The sequence below is a fragment of the Scylla paramamosain genome, unplaced genomic scaffold (genome assembly GCF_035594125.1).
Source record: "Scylla paramamosain isolate STU-SP2022 unplaced genomic scaffold, ASM3559412v1 Contig34, whole genome shotgun sequence".
NCBI classification, from domain to species: Eukaryota; Metazoa; Arthropoda; class Malacostraca; order Decapoda; family Portunidae; genus Scylla; species Scylla paramamosain.
This window is the reverse complement of record NW_026973699.1, coordinates 689,824-700,000: the sequence shown is the minus strand read 5'-3', so window position 1 is coordinate 700,000 and position 10,177 is coordinate 689,824. Positions and strand designations below refer to the sequence as shown.

At 40.6% G+C, this 10,177-nt stretch overlaps 1 protein-coding gene across 6 annotated transcripts in view; it reads left to right on the top strand.

Annotated features, from left to right (window-relative positions):
• LOC135097859 (COP9 signalosome complex subunit 4-like) overlaps positions 1 to 7,973 on the top strand; it is a 53,652-nt gene extending 45,679 nt beyond the window's left edge. For all 6 annotated transcript variants that reach the window (XM_063999934.1, XM_063999935.1, XM_063999938.1 and 3 more), the window contains 3 exons: positions 2,902 to 3,031; positions 5,372 to 5,476; positions 7,320 to 7,973. The gene's annotated coding sequence lies outside the window, so the exon portion shown is untranslated. The remainder of the gene's footprint in view (positions 1 to 2,901; positions 3,032 to 5,371; positions 5,477 to 7,319) is intronic.
• The last annotated feature ends 2,204 nt before the right edge of the window (positions 7,974 to 10,177 follow it).

Here is a 10,177-nt window from a genome sequence, read left to right as displayed (position 1 = left end):
CTCCTCTGATCACAATCTCATCTCTGTATCTTGTCCTATCACTCCAATCCCTCTTCAGGATCCCCCTAAGCGAAGGTGCCTCTGGCGTTTTGCCTCTGCTAGTTGGGGGGACCTGAGGAGGTATTTTGCTGATTTTCCTTGGAATGACTACTGCTTCCGTGTCAGAGACCTGTCTTTGTGTGCTGAGCGCATAACAGAGGTGATAGTGTCTGGCATGGAGGCATACATTCCTCACTCTTTTTCTCGACCTAAACCTTCTAAACCTTGGTTCAACACAGCTTGTTCTCGTGCTATACAATGATAGAGAGGTGGCCCACAAAAGGTACTTAAGCCTTCCATCACCAGAATCTCATGCACTTTATATTTCTGCCCGGAACCATACCAAGTCTGTTCTCCAACTAGCCAAAAACTCCTTCATTAACAGAAAATGTCAAAACCTTTCAAGATCTAACTCCCCTCGTGATTTCTGGCATCTAGCCAAAAATATCTCCAATAACATTGCTTCTTCTTCTTTCCCTCCTTTATTTCAACCAGATGGCACCACTGCTATCACATCTATTTCTAAAGCTGAACTCTTTGCTCAAACCTTTGCTAAAACTCTACCTTGGATGATTCTGGGCTTGTTTCTCCCTCTCCTCCACCCTCTGACTACTTCATGCCACGTATTAAAATTCTTCCCAATGATGTTTTCCATGCCCTCGCTGGCCTAAACCCTCGGAAGGCTTATGGACCTGGTGGGATCCCTCCTGTTATTCTCTGAAGCTGTGCCTCCATGCTTGCACCTTGCCCAGTCAAACTCTTTCAGCTCTGTCTGTCAACATCTACCTTTCCTTCTTGCTGGAAGTTTTTTTTATTTTTTATATATTTTTTTATTTTATTTTATTTATTTATTTACTTATTTATTTATTTATCTTATTTATTTATTTATTTATTTATTTATTTTATTTTATTTATTTTTTTGCTGTTGGCCAGTCCCCCTCCTACATAAAAAAAAAAACACCATACCTTTTGTTTTATTTTAGATTACTTTTTAATTCCTTATTTAAACTGATTTACATAAAAATATGAAGAATAAACAAAAATCAGTAAACCTCCCAAAATAATAAAAAAAAAGTTGGGTTTTTTTAAATGTGTGTTTTTCCAGCCCTGAGTGATTGTGGTGAATGGTGGTGTGTTTGTGGTGAGTGATGGTGTGTTTGTGGTGAATGGTGGTGTGTTTGTGGTGAGTGATGGGGATTTTGTGATGACAGACTAGTGGTGGTGTTAGCACAGGATGAATATTGACACTAACCTCTCAACTTTCATTGTTGTTATAGTAATACACTCACCACCCGTTGCTGTGGTGTGGTGGTGGTGACGGATTGTGTGATGGCGTCCCCTTGCTTCTCTGGACTTGTGTGAGGTGCACCGCCCTCTACCACCTCCCTTTTATTTTCACTATTGTTACATGATGTGAGGTGCCTGGTACACCCCTCCCCCATTCCTCTTTTTTTTTTCCTCCACCTATCTCCTCCCTCTCCTTCTCTTAGTCTCCATTATGCAAGGAGTAACAGTATCTTCTCTTCCTCTTCCTCTCTTCCTCCCTCTCTCTTCTGTTTCCAGTAACTCCCTCAATTTACAGTTGTTTTATAAGGTTTAAATATGGGTGAGGGGTGAGGGGTGAGGGGTGGTGTGTGTGGGTGTGAAATGATGCAGCAGCAGAAAGTCATGACAACCCAGCTGATCACCTCTGTAGTCTTGGAAAACAGTGGTGAGAGAGTGAAGGATTTCCAAACACGGGTCAAAGATGAACGCCGAATCCTTACCTTGCTTGTCATAGATACAGAAAATTTCCTTCACCTCCTCCAGCAACTCCTCATCGCCTTCAATAAGGAACTTGGCGGCCAAAGAACTCCTCAAACTAGAGTGCACCAGAGCCTGCACAAGGAGGAGGAGGAGGAGGAGGAGGAGGAGGAGGAGGAGGAGGAGTGAATGAATGAAAGTATGTATACATGTCTATCTCTCTATCTCCTTATCTCACCCTGCCACCTGTCATTCTCAGGATGGTAGAGATGGTGTACACATTGATGGTGCCCTTCTCTGTGTCCAAGGCATGCACAGACCTGTGTGGGCATGGGAGAGCTGGGGAAGGCTGTGTGTGTGTGTGTGTGTGTGTTTCCATGTAACAGTAATGTTTTTTTGTCATCTTACTGTCATCCTAAATTCCTAATATTACTTTTTAAAGGTCTCAGCTTTCTTGTAACCTTCAAAACAATGTATTTCTTCTATTTGTGTGTGTGTGTGTGTGTGTGTTTTTATATATATATATATATATATATATATATATATATATATATATATATATATATATATATATATATATATATATATATATATATATATATATATATATATATATATATATATATATATATATATATATATATTGTTAAACATATAGGAAAGTTTAATGGAATTTATAAAGATGTATTTTTAAGTGTTTAGTTTGTTTTCTTGTGTTTTTTAATTGCTTAGGTTTTAAGTTAGCAAGGCAGTGTGTTGGTTGCAGCACAGTATGACAACAGACTTCACCTCCTTGCCAGCCGTACAATAAAATCCCTCTGTATTAATTAATTTATTTATTTATTTGTTTTGTGTGTGTGTGTGTGTGTGTGTGTGTGTGTGTGTGTGTGTGTGTTAAGGGAGTTTTGCTGTGATTTAGGAACATATAGGAGTCAAAGGGGTCCCTTATCTTACACTCTTCTATCCTGCTTAATTTCAACTATCCTGCTTAATTTCAACTGGCAAACTTTCTTCTTCCTTTCCTCCTCCTCCTCCTCCTCCTCTCGCTGCCTTAACTCCTCGCCAAATAACTTTATTCGGTTTTGATTTTAATCTTGACTACTTTTTTTGTTGTGGAAGAAACAAGATCCTTCAACCCCAATCACAGGAAGAGGCAGGAGGGATGCGGCAGACAGCAGATGATGGCAGGTGACGGCAGCCTCGTGGTCCTCTTCCCTGTTCCTTGGTGGCGCTGCTTCACTCCTTACCGGCAAGTCTCGTCCTACTGTTTGGGAGGCAATTACGCCGCCGTAAAATATTGATGGGGAAGAGGAGGAATCTGCCATGAATAATTTGTTGTAATGTTTCTTCTAATGGTTTTCCTCAGTCGCTTACAAATAGTGTTAATTTCTCACTCGATTCTTAAACATCTCCTCCTCCGCCTTAATAATCAGGTATTTACGAAGGGAGAGGGGAGAGGGAGAGGGGAGAGTGGCTCACACCGATGCATCATCCACTTAGCGCCAAAAATAACGAGGCAGCCAAACAGTCATGCTCGTCTTGACGCGTCGGCCGTAGACAGGAAGTCGGCCGCTGTTCGTCGCGTGAGAACGCCGAGTGACTCACACACTCGCTCAGAAATACAGCGAGTCACGAACCAGCGCAGTGATTTTCCAGGCAAGACTTTTTTTTCTATGAGGTATTTTTTGGTGCAACACATGCAGGTATTCAACGCGGAAAACAAAAGGAGGGTACAGAATGATGGAGGAAAACAATGGCATCTCTTTTTTAATATGTTTGATACCCTGAGGCACTTCCCCGCAGCACACAAGAGCGTCGTGCTGGGTGGCGAGCCGCGCTGCGTGACACGCGGCGCGGGGTGGAGGGACAGCGTGGTGTGGTATCATCTTCCCCAGACACAACGCAAAACTCGGGCAAAACTTAAAATACAAGCTTAATTTTATTTGCACTCCAAATCTCGTGAAAAATAATGTTAATAAAGACTCGATGCCGCTTATTTTCTCCTCCACAGAATAGCGAGGCTAATTTGGGCACCGTGTTAATGCCTCCCCTTAATGGAAACCTGGATGGCCCCGCGCCCTCCGCGGACCAGCCCAGAATACCACGACCAGGGGGCGGGGAGGGAGAGGGGAGAGTGGCTCACACCGACGCATCATCCACTTAGCGCCAAAAATAGCGAGGCAGCCATCCAGTCATGCTCGTCTTGACGCGTCGGCCGCAGACAGGAAGTGCGGCGAATTTTGGTCCTAAGGCGTTCACTGATTTCCTGAACGAAACTGTGTTTATGTTAACATTTCATTCACCCTCCATTATTCTGTCAATTATTTCTTTCTCGTCAGTATCTTCATTTTTTTTCTTCATTTGTTCAGACGGAAGGACCGATATTCCTTATAGTATATATATATATATATATATATATATATATATATATATATATATATATATATATATATAGAGAGAGAGAGAGAGAGAGAGAGAGAGAGAGAGAGAGAGAGAGAGAGAGAGAGAGAGAGAGAGAGAGAGAGAGAGAGGGGGGGGGGAAGCAAATCCAAGTGTCTTGCCGCCATTTTTATGTCTAAAGTTTGTGGATTTCAGGAAGAGAAGAAAGAGGAGAAGTACCGCAAGTATTAAAACCAGACTCATTTTCCTTTCCTCCTCCTCCTCCTACTACTACTACTACTACTACTACTATTACTACTACTACTAATACAACCACCACCACCACCACCACCATCACCACCACCACCATAATCACCACCACTACCACCGCTACTACTACTACTACTACCACCTTCACTTCCTATGACTATTTACTGTCTCGTTTTTCCTACTATATTATTATAACCTACACTTCCTCCTCCTCCTCCTCCTCCTTCCTCCTCCTCCTCCTCCTCCTCCTCCTTCTCCTCCTATTTTCCTTCCTTCACTGTTATTATTATCATTAGTCGATCAGTATAATAAGTTTCCTAAGATCATATGACGTTTCTTAATAATGTTTTTTTTTTTTTCTTCTTCTTTTGATCCATTAAGGAAACAATGTGTCGTCTCGTTCACTGTTCTGGAACTCATTCATAACCTGTTAGAAACTTCTTTTAATTCCGAATCACTTTACTTATCGTACTCTTATATTTTGGGAGTTCATCTTACATACGTATAATATTTTAGTCAGAGAGAGAGAGAGAGAGAGAGAGAGAGAGAGAGAGAGACCTACAATCATTCAAACACTCGTTAATTACAAACTTAAAAAACATCGATATTTTTAATAAAATAACTTTACTTACACAAGCCAGCAAACATACGAACGCACACAAATTAATACCAGTGATAGAAAAAGAACTTATATAGCAACATATTCTGAAACGCTTCATTTGTTCTCTCACCATATTTTTTTTTTTCAAATGCCACAGAGATGATTAGCCGGGTTTTCAATTGCGTTTCTCCTGTTAATAATATAGAAATCGTGTTAATGTCACTAGAACCATTAAAACATCCTTGAAAACCTGTGCAACTTCATTTAGTCTTATCAGTTTAGTGGAGGTGCGGCGCAGAAGTGTTTCAGAATAGGGATCATTGTCTCGTATTCCTCCAGCCTGGTGTCCCCGCTCGGCTCTTTTCACGACTCGCAACGAGGGAGAAAGGTCGAAGTGCGGTGGTCTCGTGGCGGAAGGCTGAAGGAGGCGGTGAAGGAGTGAAGGTAAGAGTATGGTAATGATAAGAATATTAGATTATTACTCAGTGCATGGAATTAATGTGTAACCCTTGAGATTGCGAATGATTAGGTTGAATACGTGAGGATTAGAATGGATAGGTGTGATTGGGTTAGTTTTGTCCAGGTATGGGGATTAGGTAAGCCACGTTAGGTAATGTGATTAGCTTGAGCTGATATAGGTTGACCAGGTGAGGTTGGTAGGTGTGATTAGGTTGAAAAGATGGTGATTACAACACTTAAGTAGTTAAGCTTATCAGGGGAGAGATGAATATGCTGATCAGATGGGAAGTTATAGAAGTTTAGCATTTTGCGGGGGAATAAGCTGCAAGGGTGATTAGACTGCAGGTAAAGTGATTTAACTTGTCAGGTGAGAGAAGTATGCTGACCAGATGGTAAGTTGGTTGCTTGTTTGTCCAGGTGATTGACGTCTGATTAAGCTTACTGAGGTGATAATTAAGGAAGTGAATTTGAGATTATATTATATAAGCACGTAAAATCATGTTGGATTGGTGTGTCCGTGGCTGCTATTTTGTGGTCCCTCTGCTTATTCGCTGTGCTGAGTAGCGGTTGGCTTGTTAACTACGATTGGTCATTATTTTCCTTTATTCATTATCACACACACACACACACACACACACACACCTACCTACTTACCTACCTTTAATAACGCTGTATGCACACCCACGCACTCTCATGCAGAAAATACTGATGACACTCAAAAAAAAAAAAAAAAAACTGGTGGCACAAGAAAACTGGTGGCACTCAGAATACTGGTGATGAACTCAAAAATACTGGTGATGCATTCAAAAAAATTGGTGATGCACTAAAAAAACTGGTGATGCACTCAAAAATCTGGTGACACTCAAAAACCTAGTCAGGCAGCCAAAACAATGGTCATGCACTCAAAAAGACATAACCCCTTCTCAAACACACACACACACACACACACACACACATTTCCATTCTAAATTTGCATTAGACTTTTCTAATACTGCTTTGTTCTATTAAACTACTTATTTATTTATTTATTTTATTTATTTATTTTTTTTTTTATCCAGTTCACCTGAAAGTTGGACTATTTCAGATAGTTCTTTTCCTAATTTGTTATTCATCTGATAAATATTTTCTTATATAATATTTCCTCATGTATTTGGCTACAAAATTCTTTCCCTTATAATGACGTGTTCATTATACAGTGGGTTTCAAAAAGATAGGCTAGATTTGAAATTGTTGTTTCTCTGGAACCATAAACTGACTATGAATAAAATTAATAAACTTAAAAGGTACGGATCAAAGTTTAAAATGACTCTTCTTTTCAAATTGTAAGTTTTTTATTTGTGTTCTTCATGAGCACAGAGATACAGAAATATTTAATCAGGTTCATCTTTCAAACTTGTGTATTAACTGTCATGCCATTGAAATATCTGTGATGCCATGCAAATTTCTTCTATCTGGTGTTTTCTTCTATTCTGCATCATCCTTCAAATTTTTGCCTTTAAATTATAATAGGGACGTATTTATCAAACGCGCATTTCTCAGCTTCAAACGTTATACTGCCATACTTTTCAGATTTTCTCTACCCGGTGCTTTCCTTTCTTTCAATTTTTGTTTCTTGAATATGACAGTATGGAATTTAGCCATATTTCATATTAAATATCAGCACAGTTCCATACCATGCAGTGCTTGTCATGCTTCCTCCATTTTCCCATCATATATTTTGTGTAGTCTTAGTTTTGTAGGGAATCAGTTATCAAACACATTACAAGGAATCACAACACATACAACAAGCTTCATGTATCTAGGAACTAATGGTCTGTTTTCCTTGTAGGTGTGAAGTGTGCAGCTTCCACTTCATCATCCCATGAACAGCCCACAGGAATCTCTACCAGCACCTGGTTATTAAACAGTGTTGTCACGCCAGGCCCAATGTACTCCATTGCAATCAGGGAGTCGAGCTTCACCAGGAAAAGAGGCAGAGCGTCACCACCTTCAAGACCCACAAGAGGTATTAAGTATCGTTGGGACAAAGCAATCAGGGAAGAGTCAAGTTGCAGTAAGAAGAGTGTGTCAAGAATTTCAAGCAGGAAGAACACGTAAAATTCCCTTCAAGTCATGGTGGGACCGACAGGCAACCTTCAACACTTGTGGAGGCACGAGAGCTGCAGGCAGTTTCACAAAGAAGAGGTTGCTCCTCACTCAAGTTGATGCAAGGACACAAGAATTGGCAAGTGTTGTAGCTCCCAGGCCCTGCTGCAAGAGTTCTCCAGTCCACTCCAGTCTGGGAAGGAAGAATGTAGCAAGTCCCTCTCTTCTGTACTCAACAACCACCACCACCACCTTCATTCAGGCTTGGGATAAGTTTTGTACATTCCAGCACTTCAGTAATAAGGAAAAAAAGTGCCATGTTTATATTATTGTTGTGCATTTATTCACTTAACATTCACATTAAAACAATAAACATTCAGTATATCATCTTGAACAATGATAGTTATTTATGCCATGTCAATAATATCTTTGGCAAATAGTCTTTCTGGGAGTCATGCCCTCAAGGCAAAAAAAAAAAAAAAAAAAAAAAAAAAAAGCCAGGATTGGCTACTAAACTAAGTTTAAGATACCATTTGCACATAGAAGCCCCATCCCAGCCGACACTGGAGTCGCTGGGACGGGGCTTCTATGTGCAAGTAGTATCTTAAAAGTTTAGAGAGCACAATCCTGTTTTTTTTTTTTTTTTTACCTTTGGGGCATGCATGAATTATCAAATTTATTTTTACACTATTATACCACACTGTTAGCTAACTATATATTTATTTCACATATATAATAAGAATAGTCACATATTTATTTATTAGCAAAGACATACAAGTCTTATTTCACAAATATAATAAGAATAGTCACAAATTTATAAAGACATACAAGTCGTACACAGCAGTGCATCCTGGACTAGAGACACTACACTGGTGGAGTCATGTGCTGTGGCACCTGGCTCGACACTTGTGTACAGCATCAGCACACCCAGTACTGGCTGCAGACACTCTCCATTTGGTTCTTCACCTGATGTCACGCCCTGCGACATGGCACTACTGGCCTGACTGCAGACAGGACGTTCGCCAACACAAGACAGACATCTGCAAAAGAGTAATGCAACTTGGGGAAGATGGAAAGTTACTAAGACATGAACTTATATCACACATACACACTAATTCTATAAATCAAATGCAGGCATTTTACTTTTCACAATCTTTTCACTCCCTTGAACAGCCCATCACCTGGCCCAAACAATCCTGAAACACCCCACAATTCATATCTATTTATCTTTCTATATCCATAAATTCCCCAAAAAACCTTATTTTTCACTAAACACCTTTCACGTGCACATCTCGCAAGAAAAACTCAAGCAACGCATCCTCTCCTCTTATTTCACACTGATCACTGCAGACCATTCCTTCTAACCCTCTTCAGTAACTCTCCACAACACACCACACCGGTAACACTCATCCATCCCGGTCACTCTTAACAAAAAGCACCACATGTGCACTTACCCAGCCCACACACTGCCTCTCTTGCAATCCTGTACCACTATTTTCACACTTACTGCTCTTCTAATCTTGGTAAGAGCATGCCTCTCCTCCATGCATTTACTAATCTTATTAACCACCTCCCTCTTATCCTGCACATACATACATAAGGATTCATACACACACCATGACTCAACAATACTCTGATTACATACAGTTGAGGATTCCTTATCCAAAATTGTTGGGAGTGAATGAAAGTGGTGCATATTTTAGATTTCCCCAGTTTTTTTTAATGACAACTTGCCAATTTCTGATACCTCCCATGGCAGTAAATCAAACTCTAGTAATCAATTTTTTGGTGGGACAAAAACATGACAAGACATGACAATTAAAAACTTAGATTTTTAAATTTAGGATAGAGGATTCTCAAGTGTAGCAACAAAACACAGTGTTCACCTGAATTGGTTCCTGCAGTCACCGCCACCTGTCAGTCACAAGGTTTCCAGTAAGGTTTACTTCTTGCTCCTGAGTTATGGGAGCGTCCCAAGGTTTCTTCCACTTCCTCTCCGTGTTACCACCTGTGGGGAAGACACACATCTATACTCCTGCTGCATGACTCACAACTCTGTCCAGAATTTAACCGTTTCACCACAACATTACACAGCAAAGAAGGCACGACAGAAAACATTGACATGTACATTTAACTCTTAAAGCAGTGGGCTGTATAGTAACTTGAAGGTCTCCACATACAGGATAAACTAGACTTTTCATTATGACAAGATATGATATGTCTACTCAAATAAGAAGACATGGAAAAAGTGCCAAATTGTCATACATGGCAACTCACGTGCCCTGAAGATGTTATGCTCAGTCTTTCAATCACTGAGAGACTTGTCAGGCACAGTGGAGAGAGGTGTCTCTCCTGCGCTCCCCTGTACTTTTTTCCCCCTTGCCACTACCTTCTCGTTTCATCGCTCACATTCAATACCCCTTACATTACAATGGATCCCGGCAAGTTTAACAGGGAAGAGAGTGCCGTGATGGTGTTTGAGTCAAGGTCAGTAACTGTGGGGCTGGAAGGAAGACAGGGAGATCAAAGACAGCCGTGACACAGTTGGCCAGGGCTACACTAGTGCTGGGCACAGCTGCCACTCCTGAGAGAAAGGCTAAG